Below are 18437 nucleotides of genomic sequence, written 5' to 3'. Positions count from 1 at the left end.
GTGCAAAACTATGGTTCTGAAGTGCCCCCTAAGTGTCATAGTATTGCACTTCAGACACAACTCAGATCCTGATCATTGACTCATCAGAGGCGAGTGTCTGTCAGAGAATGGCACTGTATCAGCTCACAGAATCATACTAGCATGTGAGCTACATCTCCTGGGAATGTGACTTAACCCAAGGTTGCCTTCCAGTCCTGGCTTTGGAACCAAATACCTTTCAGGGGATTACCACATCACTGAGTCCTGTGTAAAGAGTGTTCTTCTTTAAAAGTGTACTACACTGATTATGCATTGCACTTACTGTCACATACCTGAAAGTTTATAAACTGCAGCAGAACCAGAGATATTGTCTTTTTATCCACATTCTTCTTTCTTGTCCCAAGTTACCACAACTCTACTCTTGGATTCAGGTGTGTTATATTAGTGGCTAATGTAGCCTTGAACCTCTAGCCTCAGTATCGTTCATTGTTAATTGGGCAGGTTCACATTTTACATCCCAGTGTATAATCCACAGTTCAAGAGTCAGTGCTCCAATTTGTTGCTTTTGTAAAGAGAAACTGACTGAACTATCCTGATGATCAGGAGCAGATTATTTGGTCTTAAAGTTATATGGTGATGTTGGAAGTTTTTCACTTGGTGCAGAGGCCAAATTGAAGAAACACTTTAAAAAGGACTTGGCTAAGGAAGACTCTCTAGATAGATAGATAGATAGATAGATAGATAGATAGATAGATAGATAGATAGATAGATAGATAGATAGATAGATAGATGACTGAGTGAAGCAACAGATTGTAAAAAGGCTTTACCAGTTTTTAATGAGTAAACCAGATGTTTGCATAGAGAGAGGCTGCAGTGGGCTGAAACTGCCTGCGTTTTGAAATACCTGCACAATTGTGGGGTCTGCAGACACTATGATTGTTATTGGCTCTAAATAATAAAAGCCTTTTTTAAGTGGCTGTGCCCCCCCCCCTCCTCCCAGTCCAAATAAAGGTTTATATGGGCGATCCCCTGCCCACCCCCAATACCCCCCCCCCCCCCCCCCCCATGCAGAAGACGCCGGCCGGGCTGCAGGTGAGCTGTAATTAAGCAGAAGGCAGACATTATGGTGTAGAAGAGCTGCAGGGAGACACAGAGCAGCAGCTTTCTGCCATCTGATCCACCAGCAGCAGACACGTTGCACAGTCTGAGGCTGGCCAAGAAGCCTCTAATTCTCTTCCTCTCTCTCTCTCTCTCTCTCTCTCTCTCTCTCTCTCTCTCTCTCTCTTCTCTCTCTCTCTCTCTCTCTCTTTCTCATACACACACACACACACACACACACACACACACACACACACACACACACACACACACACACACACACACACACACACACACACACACACACACAGACACACACCCACGCACTGAAGATACCTTCACATTATCCATGTGTCTGCCTGTTCCTTTTTTTTTTTTTACAGGGAAGAGGATGGAATGCAATCTGTCTTTCAGGAAGAAAGCAAGGCAGAAAAGAAGAAGAAAGGAGGAATACGCCACCTCATCATTCCCTGGTTCGACCTCCAGTATGATTGGATCCTCAAGAGTCACAAACCAACACACCCACATACACGTAGCTTTTGTTCCAGTGTATCTGATGAAAAAAAACAGTCTCATTTCAGCAGCACGCCACAGACTAAGTCATGGCACAACCGTCTTCTATACTTCATAATGACTACAGCTCAAATGTATGGTCGAGGTTAGGCATCTAATGAGTAAGAGATATGAGATATGATATGATGATAATTAAAATGAATACATACGGTCTATGTTGTTAACACCAGTGCTAAAAGCCATTATAATCAATACTTTTATGAATTACTTGTAAAGAATGACAAATAGCTAATTTATCAGGCTACTCTGTTGTTAGGTGACTTCTTCTCTGCAGCTGCAGTAGCAGGGTATGCTAGTGGACAGTCCAACAGCAAAAAAAACCCATGGAAAGATGAAGAAGTTGGTGTTCTCCTGCCATGCTTTGGTGTGTAGCTGCTGATGTAGGTCAACACAGTCACTTTAGCTAATAGCCTTATCCTCCCTCCACTCTGTCTGCAGCATGTTGTGGAGCAGCATGTTTCTGTAGTCAAATGGTCTTTGGCTGGATGTCTGCTCCTCTTTGTCTGGTAGTAGTGTCCCGGTCCAACTGTAGACCTGATACTCTGTATGGAGCAGTGTATCTATAGTTATTAGGATCCATTTGAAGCACAACTACACACAACTTCTGCCTGTCTGCATCGTAAGGGAAAGTTAGTCTGTGAAAGCTGCGTGGAGCTCCACATGTTGTTGGAGCACTTCTGAAATGGATAAAAATTAACCATTAGTTTATTTAAAAAAAACGGTTTAGGCAACACAAAACTACACTTCACAATACTCCCTCTCTGAAGTTCCACTCTAGTGTCTTTCAGCAACATCCCATAAGATTTCAGAACAAGACTTCTCCATCTTTCCATAATCCAGTCAGACACTTGTGATATCAATCTGAGCCTGTATTGTTGGTGTTCAGGTGCCCTGTTTGATTACATGCAGATCAGTTCATAGTCACCAGGTTGCAATGTCCACAACACTGGACCAATTTTTTTAGTTTTTTTTAAAAAGTGGCCATGAGTCACTTAAAAGTGAATTTCCAAACTTAAAACATCATAAACAGGAGTCTGAGGACATCACTCCTCTTGTGTTTTCTACATTGACATGTAATAGTGCACAAGTGCAATGACATATTTGATTAAACAACCCCATGTTGGCCCTACTGTTGGATGATCTAAACATGAGTTAAAGAAGCGTGGAAGCAACCACCATATGATGCAGTGTTTCTAACATAACATGGTGAAAACCAAAATGGAATCAGCAGAGAACCCACACTTTCTGACTGAATCTCCACCTTCTATGCTGTTTGGAATGAAGTAGGTGTAATTGCAGTTCATGCAGGTTAAAACAATCAGAAATAAAGAGAAGATAAAATTCATATACTCTGATAAAAAAAAAATATGGGTAAAGATGCAGCACAATAAACCACTGAAATTGTGTTTTTCCCATCTGTGTAGTCTAGAGGAATATGTTGTTATCCTGGAGCTGATGATCGAGCCTTCTTTCAGCCTAAAAATAATGGTACCTAAATTAAAGAGTACAGAAAACATGTGCATAGCTCTATAAGTGTGCATAAAGGCTTTGAATCCCAAAACGTCCTCCTAGCAGACATTGCATCCACAGAGCTTTCAGCAATTAGTTGGGAGTTGATTGGCTGGTTGAGAATTTCAAGGGATATAACTGTAGCATGATGGTAGGTCAGATAAGTTCATACAAGGAAATGTTGGAGAAAAACTGGAATGCTTGAAATTCCTGCGGACCAGGAAGTGAAGAAGAGATTAAATTGATATTAATTATACCCAAATATCAGATAGCACAAAAGTGCAGCTTTTATAAGGGAACTCATTCCACAATGAGCCAAGTTAAAGGAGCTGTACTCGACATCTAGAAAATTAAAGTTGAATTGAGATATCTTGTTTCTAGCGTTCTCTGTGGCAGTAAGATGTAACTGCAGGTGAGCCTTTTCTTTCAGAGCCTCCATCTTGTGTGTTGACTATTTTTTTTCTTTTTGCTCTTTTGTAAACTTTATTGAAACACATTCACCTCTCTTCTTCTGGTCCGCCCTTATATGTTCCCCTCTTAAATCCACATATAAACACACTCCTATTACACTTCTGTCCTTACTACAAGCCTGACTCAGAAGTTGAATGCAGCGTAACCATTAGTGACGATCTGGGCCGACAGACCAACCACTGCCAGCAGCGTTACTAACATGGAGACTTATTTATATCTAGAGAGAGAATGAGTTGGAGCCATTTAGAGTTTTTTGTTTACAATACTTTAAGTATCCTAATGCACAGGGCACAGTGGGGATGGACAGTGTGAGTGCGTCCTTAGTCTACATCCAAGCCCATGCTATCGGCTGTGAAGAGCTTGATTTGAGTAGGGTTTTGTGTGGGGCGCTTGTGTGTGAGTCAGTCGCACTATGGCGAGCACAAATATTAAAAAACGCTGGAGCTGGTTGACATCTCAGTCAGCTACAACAGCTGTTAAATGCCCCCTTAGATTACCACCATGGCTGGTAGGTTGATCAAATTCAGCTGCCACCAGCCAAATTCGTCCATATTTGTGGCGGGTGCTCATTTCGCGCGGGATCATGCAAGATCACGTGAGAATCACTTTCACATGTCACATGAAAATCCATCTTGTGAGGCTCCAAGTAATGTGTTTGTGTTCAGATCGAAAGTGAGCTGACATCTCAGCATCCTGTGAGGTTCTGTGTAACAAATGAGATTTGAGTCCTGTTAGATGATTGAGTGTTTACAGTACCTGTCAAGACACAATGATTGTAGATTCCTGGAGATGTTGGGTGCATTATTCTGTCTTTGTCATCATAAAATGACTGGATGTCATTGGCTTTATTTGAAATAAACTAGTCAAGCCTTCACTGCAGCTTTTGAAAACCAACCAAGTGTACCATCCGAAAGCTTAGCTACAGTATTTTCTATCAGCCCTTCTTCTCTCTGTATGATATGAATACTGCAGCAGCATCATTGCAACATCAGAGCCATAGACCACAGGCGGCCACTAAAGAGTGAAAAGGCCCAATAATGGCTTTGATGCTAAACATTGAAAAGTATACATACTATTTCCATGCTGTATAAATAATTCAGCTCATGGTTATGAAGCTTGATCTTTGACTTCCACCGTCAAACATCCCAAACATGTTGTTCATGTCAGTATGTGTTGATTACAGTCATTGGGTCTGGGAATGCTTTAAATATTTTCTCTGCAACAGAGCATCCCTCCATTCCTGGCAAATGGACAAATGACATGCTTCCTGTTTTTCGAGGGGCTGTAAGTTAAAAGTGTTTTTTTCTTTCGGCCTCATATTACTCAGGCAACCACTGCTGTCATTACTGGTACTTCTGTTTCTGTTGGTAATATTACCATCACTGATGACAGACAGATAAGTGGCTGTATAAGTACAGCACTGCTGGAAACTGGTAGGTTACTCACAGAACAGTTTCACCTGTTGGTCTCAAAGAAGTGGTTAGAACAGGATGCACTTTAGATTTTTGTCTTTAAATCTATGAAAATATATCTTAACAATCTGTTAAACTGCTTAAACATTTGGTTAAGGTTGGGGGAAAGATCATAGAGTAAAATACACTTTCAACTGTAAATCAGTCCAAGCTGATACTAGATTTTTGTGAATTTACAACGTTAACAACGTGCTCCCACTGTTTAAAACATCAACTGTAGTGGTAGTAACATCAAAACAGCAAAATGTGATGAGTTGGGATGAAACCGGGTTAAAATGAGTGTAGGTTTAAGGCCCGTCCACACGAAAACGCATTTTCCTGTAACCGCACAACTTTAGTAGGGTTTGGCCGACCATCCACATGCAGCCGGCGTTATCGGAGCCTGAAAACGGGAACTTTTGTAACCGGGTCCCAGAGTGAGAAGTTTTGAAAGCGGCACCCATAACAACAGTGCTGCTGCATGTGTTAAATGCGTATTTGTAGATGTTCTGGGAGTATTCCCCTGTTAATAAAAGTACTTACCATCAGCTAGGTATGTAGGTTCCAAAGGAACCACAGTATGGGCCTGGAGAGAAACAGACAAAGATAGAGACCAACAAAATAATCAATCATTTTGTACACTGCTATGGCAACACTGTTTCTGTCTTGAGTAGACAGGTCAATAAAGTATTTATCACAGGGGAGATGGTGAAGGTAGACACACACACACACACACACACACACACATACACACCTAACTGATAGGCGTCTGTCAGTCCAGGTGTTAGTGCTTTTTGGTTTCTGCAGCTCATCTTTCAGCAAAGGCAGGTGAGGGGCGGGGAGGGGGGGGGGGGGGGGGGGGGGGGGGGTCCTAAACCTTCATCTTGTGTTACTCCCAGCTGTTTCCCCCCTGGGAGCGAGGCTCTTCCTCACTTTAGTTCCCGACTGTGTCGTTAAAAAACGGAACGTGTGGAGGCGAGGAGGTAGAAAGAATTTGGAAGGGAGGGATGGAGGGAGGACAGCAGGATGCAGAGAGAAGGAATGGGAGAAAATTAACAGAAGAAGAAAGATTCAATTTTCCCAATAATTCACATTTACAGATGGAAATGTTTGTACAGGAAACAGCCCTGTATTATTACCATAATGTTCTAGACCCTCTATCAATCTGACTGACTGGATGAAATTACCTGTAGTATAACTCATATGCTGTCCCTCCACCTTTCAGATAGGTAGCATTGAGTAACACTGCAACATGGACCCCTACTATAACAGTCTCCATTCAGTTTCAGTAGAGCATGGCTGAAGAACTAAATGGCGATCAGAATCCCTACAATTCACATAACAAAACAATTAATGCTGCCTTCACGTGCTATGGAAAAGATGGTCCTTTCCACTTGTGAACTGGACATTACCAGTGTGTCGTGTTCAAGTGCATTTATAGTCATTTAAATGAAACATGGCGGACCCACAGATTCTGACCTGTTATTTGGTGAAAAACATTTTAAACTGCCTAATTCATCAGCTACAGCAAAACGAGAATTTATCAAAACACAAACTGTAAATAATAGGCTGCATTTTCTTTTTAAAGATCATGAATAGAAGATTTTTTAAAGGACAAAAGAGTTAGCCTATACGTCTGTTTTAGCTACATAAGCTTGGTCTACCCTAATCCGAAGCACATCATTTTCCCTACCAGCTCAAAAACAGTGTTGTAAAGTAAAGTCAAGTAATAAAGTCGACTCTTGCGCTGCCCTCCGCCATGTTGAAAAGGTCAAAGGTTATCTCATCTCGCCAAATCGAGTATCAAAATATTCTATGAGGGTCTTCAGGTTTGGCTGAGATGGAGTAGACATGCGCCTTGCGTCCGCAATTGTTTTGCCTTCCTCCCCTCTCTCTTCTTTCACTACTACAGATTACTTTAAGTTCATGCATTGTCATTCTAACTTATTATTATTGCTCCTATGGCTAATGCTGTAAAGACAGGTACTGGAGTGCGTCCGATTTCCTGAAATACTAATGGAATGAACAACGGGATCAAAATCGGGAAGGTCCTGACACAGTTACAGCACCTTCAGGGGGATGTGATGCAGGAAACACATCTCAAATCAGCTGACACCGCGTGTATTAAGAGGGCACGGATGAGCCACTTATTCCATTCGAAATTTACAGATAGAGTTAGAGAGGCGGCTATCATCATTCATAAAAGGGTCATGTTAGAGCCAACAAATGTAATCCTAGATACTGACGGCCATTATGTCATAGTTTCAAGCACACTTCAGAACACACTAGTGGTCTTAGTCTCAGTTTATGCACCCACCTGGGAGTTTTTTACAAGGCTATTTGCAAAAATCCCAAACGCTGACAGTCATTGCATTATCATAGGCGGAGACTTCAACCTGGTGCAGGATGTGACTCTTGACAGATCTTCTCCTACACAGATCAGCACACACATTAAAATCATATGCATCACAGTTGGGAACTTCTGATCCCTGGAGGTTTAGAAATCCCCATGGTAACGCTTTCTCATATTTTCCCCATGTACACCACACACTGATTTCTTCTTACTCAATAGCAATCTCCTCAACTGTGTGAATGCATGTGAATAACACCCAATAGTCACTTCTGACCATGCTCCTACCACAGTTTACATTTCAATCAGGAATGATTCCCTTTTAGATGTGAAAGTAAGAATTTATTTAACAATGCATGACAAATAATATGATTGAATGAGAGTATTTGGCGATAAGACTTCATCCAGACTTCATGTTAAAGGGGTAGTGAAGCCAAGGGTAGAGCAGGATACCCCCAAAGAAGATTACCTGAGTGACACTATGGATTCTGAATGAGCAGAAAAAGAGAGTTAACCTCTGAAGCAAACATGTGGACAGAAGAAGGGGAGACTGTAAAGGTATGTCTTAACGACGGATAGAACAACGGTTAGCAGCAGAATGAAAGCAGAAATGATGAAATGCTAAACAGTTTGCATATATTGATAAGTGCTGAAAAGCAGAAAAACAGTTATGCATGAAAGTAAAAGGTAGTGATGAGAAGCAAAAAGTAAGCATGTAAATGAACAGTGCTGCTGATATGCAAAGCCAATATTGCATGTAACTTAAAAGTCCTTGAAGATGCAAAGTCGTATTGCATACAACTTAAAAGTGCTCAAAAATGCAAAGCCGTTTATTGCATATAACTTAAAGGTGCTCAAAGATGCAAAGCCAAATAGCATACAACTTAAAAGTGCTCAAAAATGAAAAGGTGTTTATTGCATATAACTTAAAGGTGCTCGAAGATGCAGAGTCGTATTGCATACAACTTAAAAGTGTTGCATTAAATTGCATAAAATTCATGTAAAATAAAGGAGCTGATAAAATGCCAACTGTTTGGCATGTAAAAGAAAGGAGCTCATACAATATCAACTGTAGATGAAAGGTGCTGATAAACTGCAAAAAAATAAAAAGTTGAGAGCATATGAATGAAAAGTGCTGATCAATAGCGAATTTTATGCTCTCAGAAATAAACCACCACCAGTTATTTGCAAAATATACTTGGATATTAGGGTTTCAGCAAATTAGAAGAGGGAGGATACAGAGGGTGAAGGCAGAGAAATACCGCCAACCAGTCGTTGAAGTGAGGATAAGGAAATTGTCCTGATTAAGTGGCAGCGCTTATTCTAAAGGAATGCTTTGTTTAAAAATCTGTTATAAGTTTACGTGTTATTTTTCCTAATGCTTAAAACGTTTCATGTAAAGTACTTTGAATTACCTTTTTGAATTGTGCTATACGAATAAACTTGCCTTGCCTCTGACAAAATCCTGAGGGGGCAGCCCTATTATTAAGCACTAAAGCAGGATGCGGAATATGCCAGGACTGATCATGAGCGTATCCGCTGTAAAAATTAGAATTGAAAGCACTAGTTAAGGTCTGAGATCAAGAAATTATGAAAGAACTCTGAGCTGTGGCATGCACACTATGCACGTCATGCATGGTCAAAACCGTATAAATCCCCAATGTGCGCACCTGCGCCGATTACACCAGCTGAATAGAAAAACCACACTGCTGCGGGCATGAACGTGCTAACCGCACATGATCAAAATAGCAAATGAACAATCTGTTCCTACATGCTGCCAACAAAGTGCCCGTGTTATCAAAAAGAGGATTTACCGTAGGAAGTAGTCAGTATTAATGCATTAGTTTTCCAAGGGATACAATTCCACATTCACCATGGAGGTTCAGCTCACACTTACTGTCCGATAGTAAGTTTAAAGATTTGTTGCGACCGAAATACGCTCTTACATAGAGTTTAATGACACCCCTTACGTCAGCTGTGGCACTATATAGGAAGTGCTTAAAGCTATGATTCGGGGACAAGTGATATCCTATGTTTCTCAAATGAGAAGGGCTCAACGGGCTAGGCTGGTGGAAATTGCAGAGGAACTCGTGAAACTCGATAGTGCTTCTAAACTGATCTCTAAAATTCAACTGCCAGATGGCAGCCTCACTTCAGTGATGATCAATAAGTCATTTTCGTATTTTTAAACCACACTATATACTTCTGAATGTAGCCCAATTACTGCAGCGACCCCTAATCCCTTAGACTGTTTAACGTATCCTCAGATTAATATAAATATCTCTAGGGAGCTTGGTAGACCCATCTCTCCGTTGGAGGTGCAAAACAGGAAATCTCATGGTCTCGATAGTTTTACAGTTCTATAAGGCATACTCGATGCTTTTAGCTCCCATCCTTGTGAAAATTTTCAATGACTCTTTTACTGAAGGCAGACTGCCAGAGACCTTGTATGAGGCATCTATTTAATTTGTCCTGAAGAAAGACAGGGATCGTACCTCATGTGGCAGCTACAGACCGGTCTCCCTTTTAAACATAGATTGTAAGATCCTGGCTAAGGTCCTCACTCTCCGCCTCCAAGGTGTAATGTCATCAATAATTTCACTAGACCGGACAGGCTTCACATTAGGGAGACACCCAATCTTCTATACCAGAAGGCTGCTCAACATCATATTCTCACCTGGATCGGACACTCCTGAAGTCGTAATGGCACTGGAGGCGGAGAAAGCCTTCGACCAGGTAGAGTGGGGCTTTCTATTTTTCATTTTGGAGAAATTTGTCTTTGATTCCAATTTTATTTCTTGGGTTAAGATTCTGGTGTCCGCGCAACATATTTCCCTCAAATGTGGGACCCAGTTCCACTCTCACCCTTGTTGTTCAACAAAGCCATCGAGCCATTGGCCATCTGGCTTAGAAACCAGATTGAGTTTGAGAGCATCACTCAATTCGGTCTAGTCCACAAACTCTCCTTATATGCCGACGAGCTTCTCTTATTTATTTGGAACCCCACATCCTCTCCCCCCCCAGTTTTATCAATTCTGGCTCAATTTGGGAACCTATCGGGGCATAAGTTTAATGTTGAGAAGAGTGAGTTATTTTTTGTCAACAACTTGGCGAGATCACTCCCACAATCCATATTTCCCTTTAAAACAGTGGAAAAGGGGTTCAAATATTTGCGGGTGTTTACCACCAGCCCCTTTAGGGACCTTTTCAAAAAGAACTACCAATCACTATTAGTATTGGTAATCTAGACCAACAATTTAACGCCTTTATTTGTCATAAACCAGCCCGTATCAAAAAACATATTCTTCAACTCCCTAAACCTGAAGGGGGACTAGCACTCCCTAATTTCCGCCACTACTTCTGGGCCTACAACATTAATAAACTTTTATGTTGTCTCCGCGTGGAAGTTGCAGACGTCTGCCCGCCCTGGGCTCATACTGAGATAACATCTTCTTTCTGTTCATTACACTCTACAATTTGCTCACAGCTTCCCATAACTGCCCACAAGGTCTCACCTCAGGAAGCAGTATGGTTTGGAAAGGCTTTGATCCTTGCCCCAGTTTTGAATAAGTATGCGTTTCTCCCTCCCTGCACCGACCCTTCATTCAGCATATTGTCAGATAAGGGCCTCAAAATGCTTAATGACCTGTATGACAAAGGTGGTTTTGGAATTATGTCGGACGAATACAGTCTGCCAAATAGCCACTTTTTTTTGGTTCCTTCAAATGTGACATTTTATCCAAAAGCAATTCCCACATCTTCTGAACCGCCCCACTGAAGCTGAGACGGACTAAGTCCTGGCTCTCAACGTACAACACAAATGACTGATACCTGTCATTTATAATAAGATTGCTCTTCTGAGCCCAGTCCCTACTGCCTCACCTAAAAAAGCACGGGAAAAGGATTTGGGGGTAGACCTTACTGATGACCAATGGAGAGACATGCTTAAACTAGTTCACCCATCCTTGATTTGTGCCAGGCACAGCCTATTACGGTGGGAGGTGCTTCATAGAGCCAATGCTAAATTGGCTAAGATATACCCTAGTCCCAGTGACACTTGTAACCGCTGTAAGCAGTCCTGACCAAACACACATGTTCTGGACGTGCCCAAAGCTTACTGAATTCTGGTCCAATATATTTCAAACCCTCAAACAGGCTCTTAACACAGATTTGGAACCAAATCCCCTGACTGCTCTTTTTGGGCTCCCTTTGTCCAAAAATCTGCCCATTACTACACAACGTGTCGTGGCCTTTGCCACCCTGCTCGCCAGACGTAACATTCTCCTTAAATGGAGACATGTTTCTCCAATGACTCACAATAGTTAGATACGTGAAATTTTACAATGTCTACGGTTAGAGAAGTTAAGGTTTTCACAGAGGGGATATTTCACAGTATTCCACCAAAATCCCCAGTGGAAATAACAACATGAGTGGGTATTCATGTGCAATTTTCACGTTGATTTTTGGTATTTACCAATTTTTCCATATGACATGAAGGCTCCATAACACTCTCAAATTAGTTCCCACTCGGCTCTGAATCCTTACTGGAAGTTTTCCTTCCTCCAAACATTTTAAATTCCTTACAAATATATTTTAATTCCTGTAGTTTGGATCCTGTACTTCGAGAGTAATGCAGTTCAGTGATGGAACAATACACGCACACACACACACACACACACACACACACACACACACACACACACACACACACACACACACACACACACACACACACACACACACACACACACACACACACACACACACACACATAGTTTCAGTTGAAGGTCTACTCTGACATCCCCAAATGATTTTAAACTCTCCCAGTGTTCAGGTGTACGGCAGAACCCTGATGACGATGGGCTGACTTTGTTCAGTTAGTCAGGCTAGTAAATCCACTGTTAGCCCCGGCCAATGACTTATCCGAGGAAAGAAGCAGGAATTTCAACAACACAACCTGTTAGTGTTCTTGTCATCCACAGACAGCGTTGATAACTGTGGGTCTTAAAATGCCTTTCAACAGTTTTCCCCTTTTCTGTTAATTCCAATGCTGGAGTTGGTCTTTATCTTCAACAGCACACCATGAAAAAGTCAACCCTATCAAGCTAGCCACAGAATTGTTGCTGTCATCCGAAGTAGCTGGAATGATTTAACTCTTTGCGCTCACTGACCTGTCTACATGTCAGAGGCCTTCTGGAAAGCATAGAGCTTTGTTTTTTTGTCCCGCCCAATAAAATACCAACATATTATTGGCTGATTTACCTGTCACTTACTAAATGAACCCACATACTCCAGATTTCTATCCTGATCATAAAGTCCTAACCAATGAGTGAGCGAGCTGTAACCCTTTTTCTGCCTAGAGACAACAACAACTAAATCTGATTGGATAACTCTATTTTCAAGGTTTTAGGACACTTAATGTCATTTCTGAAGCAAACTTGATAGAAAATCAGGCAGGGATTACATTTAAACGACAGTATTATTATTAATGAAATATATGAAATATGACATATGACCCTCTTATGTGTGTGTGTGTGTGTGTGTGTGTGTGTGTGTGTGTGTGTGTGTGTGTGTGTGCTTGTGTGTCATTTGAATAACATTATGAGAAGACATAAAATAGAAATAGAAGCAGTCATTACTCCCTGTACTGTTGTGACTGTTTACTGTCTGTCTGTTTATCTGACTGAATGAATGACTGGCTGTCTGTCTGTCTGACTGTCAGTCTGTCTGTCTGTCTGTCTGTCTGTCTGACTGTCTGACTGACTGACTGACTGTCTCTCTGTCTACCAGAGAGATGGACCAGATTTCTGTAACAAGCAAAGGCAGTTTTGACTCTTGAACTGTGTGGCTCAAACTCGGAGGAGCAGTGGTCACACGTCACTTTTGTGATCCGTTCACATGCATTATGCATTGCGACTCATGGAAAAATTATTTCAACTAATGATTATTTTGATATGTATAAAGTAAGTATGTTATACATTCAGTTTGGGCATCCCTTTGACACAACCCCAAGAGCATGTGTCCACATAGCGTGTTTTTCTCTGGGAGAGCCAGCCTTTTTTGAGTTATGCCCAGTAAGGAGAAAGCGTATGCAGCTGCATGTGGCTGAAAATATGCGGGACCTAGCATCTTTTTTCCAAGTGCATTGCGTTTCTTGATGGTGTCATCACGGTTGCTCCTGTTCAGGAAACATTATTAGAACAATGACAGAAATGTGTGGTCACCTAGCTAACATTTATGTTGTTGTCATAGGAATAAAACTCACGGGCATGGCCTAAAGTGTTGGGAGATTAGAAAGTGAAGTAGTTTATATGAGTCCAGAATGGCAGAGGAGTGCCAGTCAATGCAGAGATAAGATCTTGGGTATCAATATTTGGAAACTCTCAACAAAAACACAACTGGTGTTAAACTGAGCATGTATTACATTAACCTGCAGCCCACTGTGACTGGAGAGCAGCCACTTTGATGTTGCTCTATTGTCGACTTTGCACTTCCTCTTAGGTTATAAAACCTAAAATACACAGCTGTCTGTCATCACACACAGCAAGAGACCCTGTGTGTGTATGTGTGTGTGTGTGTGTGTGTGTGTGTGTGTGTGTGTGTGTGTGTGTGTGTGTGTGTGTGTGTGTGTGTGTGTGTGTGTGTGTGTGTGTGTGTGTGTGTGTGTGCGTGTGTGTGTGTGTGTGTGTCTATAATGGGCTCTTAATGAACGGAAGATGTTGGCTGTTTGAAGTTTACACTACTGGCAAAGACGGGAGAGGAGGCGAGTTAAGGGTTTTATGTGTGATTAGGTGAGTATGTGTGTTTGTGTGTGTGTGTGTGTGTGTGTGTGTGTGTGTGTGTGTGTGTGTGTGTGTGTGTGTGTGTGTGTGTGTGTGTGTGTATGTGTGTGTTTGCGTGTGTGTGTGTGTGTGTGGGTGTGTGTGTGTGTGTGTATGTGTGTGTAAAGGGGCCTCAATCTGATATAGGGCGACCAGCAGTCCCCGGTTTTCACTGTGACTGAAAGATCCAAAAATTAAATATAGGAAAGAAATGAAAAAAAAGAGTTAAAATGTATAGTATAGTTACACACCCTACTACCTACAGAGGCTAAATTCAGCCAGAACAAGCAGTGCCAGCCCAGAGTTCAGAGCAGAATTAGTGGAATAGTTTTGCGGTAGAATATTATTTTCCCATTACTAGAGGCAGCTACAGGTACGAGATTCTTTCATGGAATTCATGCATCCATTCAGCTATAGTACACACAGCAGAAATATCACTGATTAGATAGGCAACCCAAAGGTGTTCTTTTAAGTGTTACGTTTATCATCTTTATTACATATTATTTAACATTTCATTTATATGTGTATTTATTAGCAGGGATGCAACCAACAACTGTTTGGCACCACTCTAAGGCACACAGTTTTATTATGTTATTTCAGTGTCACTATAGCTCCTTAGATGTAGTTGGTAACTTGTCATCAAAGCTGCACTCCATAAGCCTGTGAATGTTCTCATTTGTCCAGGTCATCGTTATCCCCAAAGAAATTTCAGTCAAAAGCAATGTCCTGTTCCTTTTGACTTACATTTCTTTGGGGATGTACTCCATAAGATTTGAGATACCTTGTTTCTGGCGGCCTCTTTGGCAGTAAAATGCAACTGCAGGGAAGCCTGCTTTTTCAGAGGCTCCATCTTCATGGTCATGTTTTTTGTTTTGCTCTTTTGTAAACTTTATTGAAACCCATTCACCTCTCTGCTTTCAGTCCTTCATCTGTATATTCCCCTCTTTTCCTCATCAGGTATTTATGTTTCTTTTCTTTTCTTTACTTCTGTTTTCTGAGTTTATATTTACCTGTCAAATGTCAGTGGCTTGTTGGTTTGTGGTTTACACACAACACTATTGTCTGCTGCTATTATATGGCTTTGTTGGGGCATAACCCTAAGCTAATTCCAATTTAAGATCAAATGTGATTCATCAACATACAATGATTGGCAGTGCATGTTTCATGAATCCCAGGTCAGATTTTCTTGTTTTCCTGTTTTTGCTAAGAACAAATATAAGAGAAAAATAAGAAAACTTTCATGCATGAGGCCCAATGTCTATATGCTCAAAAGTTTAACATGACTTATACAGAACAGGCATTGTATGTTGTTCATTTCATATATAACTGGACTGTCTTGTGTGAAGATGGGCTGTGATTGGTGTGTGACTTATGATAATCATCCAATCATCAGCTGTCAGCAGATTACTGCTGTGCCGTATGACTATCTGACTATCAGGTCTGTTTATTTGGACCTATCTTTGTTCAGCTTTGTTATTCTTCATTTTAGCTGTATGCCCATTTCTATCACCCTGAGAACTTTGTGTAAGTACACTGAGAGCATGATAGTGAGAGACCCTATACGATATATAAATATCTGTTCAATAAAGCCTATTATGCCTGTGATATGTGGCCTGTGGCCTGTGGGCTAGACTGACTACACTCTACTGCCACCTGCCACCTACTGGAATTAAAACTGAGAGAGAGGAGGTTGAATCAGTTTAATCTCAAAGAACATTATAAAGGAATTTCCTGGGTTGAGGGAGAGATAGGGATTGAGAGAGAGAGAGAGAGAGAGAGAGAGAGAGAGAGAGAGAGAGAGAGAGAGAGAGAGAGAGACAGGGAGAGAGAGAGATAAAGGGCTTGTTAGTCCACAGTCTTCTTTCGCTGCCAAATAAAAACAGATAATTGAAGGCCTCACACTGGTTTGGAAGGCATAAGGAGGGACGGACGAAGAATGAGACGCAGTGATCAAGAGAGAGAGAGAGAGAGAGAGAGAAGCCACGTCCACATGTATGACTCACTCTCCTTCCCTCCCCCTGCTCCATAACTCTTCCTCTATGACACCCTACCACTCTCTCTCGCTTTCTGTCAATGAGGTCAAACTGAATTCAGAGCTGCACTGATTTTCCCAGAAAATATTTCCACTGGTCCTGTTTATTGATGGTTTTACTGATAGGAATAATAGTAGGTTAGTAGCATGAGGGTAAACAGTAGTATTATTGAGACCATTTTTCTTCTTGCAGCAATAAACTTTGTCAGAATGTTAAGGACAGGGTCCCCTGAGCAAGGCACTGATTCCCTCTGTGCAGTCAGTTCACTATAGACACACACATACACACACACACACACACACACACACACACACACACACACACACACACACACACACACACACACACACACACACACACACACACACACACACACACACACACACACACACACACACACACACACACACACACACACACACACACTGTCTGTTTTTGATTTGCTTGCCAAGGTAAACTCAGACAGGCTTTAGGCGGGTGTCTGGCAACTAAATATACATGTGTGCAAATGCTACAAGTCCCTTTGGTAACCACAATAAGAAATGACTGCAACAGACTTAAAACATGAGACTACTCAATTAAATGTGGACAAAATCATACAATGAAATGAACACATTATACCGAAGTTGAGACTGCATTATGTGCAGAGCTCACAGAACATATGAATGAAGGTGAGTAAAACAACAACCTGACAGAGGAGAACATCAACAACCTCTGCAGCGTGTACCAGTTTCATTCAACACTCCTTACTTTATAATGATAATCCCTGACAATAGTTGATTCCAAGTACTTTGCTCTTGGGAAGTAGCATTGTGTATTTGCAGTACATGGTGTACAAAAATATTGCAGCTCTTTCTTTGCTGTTTGTTTGTGGGGAGAAGCCTTTTTATGTTCTTTATTCTAGCGCTGTCTGCTTTTGGGAGGCTTTAATCTAAATGGTAAAATGCTTTACAATTAAGCCTCTCATTCATCCATTCACACACACTCACACACAATTGGCAGTATGCCACAATGCAAGGTGCTGGGCAACCATCAGGAGCAATTTGGGGTTCAGTGTCTTGCCACACTTACACTTGTGGACAGGAGGAGCTGGGGATTGAACCGCCAAGCTTGCAATCAGTGGACAACCATTCTACCTCCTCTTGATTCTGTAATCTGTAGTTTTGTCTTCTTATTGGGCCAATTCTGGTAAGGCTCTACTGAGAAAGACAGTTGGACATTTATTGTATGATTAGAAGTCTGAATGTGCTGCAAAGAAAAAAATGAATTTGGTTTGAACATAATTACACAATGATGCAGTTCACACATGGACCTGGTGTGATCTGGTTCCACTAATGCTCTGACTTATCTTGACTGTATGAATAATGGACTAGGTCTCCGTGACGTCAGCCATGAGTTTCTGAAGAGCCAAAATGAAGCTGGGCGGCTCCAGCCATCACCAACTTAGCAGCATCATGACTCCTCCAGCAAGACTATTTTGCCAGGGAGGAAAGCCCAGGGCGGCAGCCAGGAGATAGAGTTACTGAGTGACTGTATCAACTTTAATTCAAGCAGATGTCCGGCATTATACCCACTTTGTACATTCGTTAACCAGATTATTATCCTCGTGAGCTTTTCCTCTTATTTCCTTCAGTTCTTGAGTTTGAGTCATAAAACAATGGGATGCGCCCAAATTAATTTTGAGCTTTTTTAACACATACAAATGCCTAACTTTACACCAACCAGTGAAAATGTATACCTCTGGTGCTACCGGCAGGACAAAGTTAATCTCTTGTGACTTAAGGTGCACGTATTGTCACTGGTTCTGCTCTTTTCACTGCTCTCCTCCCGCTTTGGGGGTGAGTTCCTGAACCTACATGGCAATTCTCAGGAGAAAGTTGGGGAGCATGTTAGTAATATACTTACATGTCCTTCTAATGTTTGGGTAACACTGATATTCTCAAGTAGTTGGTCAGCAAGATTGAATGCTACATGGCTCTATTTTATTTTGCTTTGAAGCAAAAAACGGTAAACTTTTTGCTATCAACCAGTGGGCTGTTTTCTGACAGTATGGAACACTTTTGCAATTGTTGTAGTATATTGTTATTATGCAATCAGTGTATAATAAAGAGGGCTTTTTTCGCCACACAGTGTCACGACTTTTAAGTGATGT

This window comes from Echiichthys vipera (genome assembly GCF_963691815.1).
Source record: "Echiichthys vipera genome assembly, chromosome: 17".
NCBI classification, from domain to species: Eukaryota; Metazoa; Chordata; class Actinopteri; order Perciformes; family Trachinidae; genus Echiichthys; species Echiichthys vipera.
Note: the sequence above shows the minus strand (reverse complement) of the source record.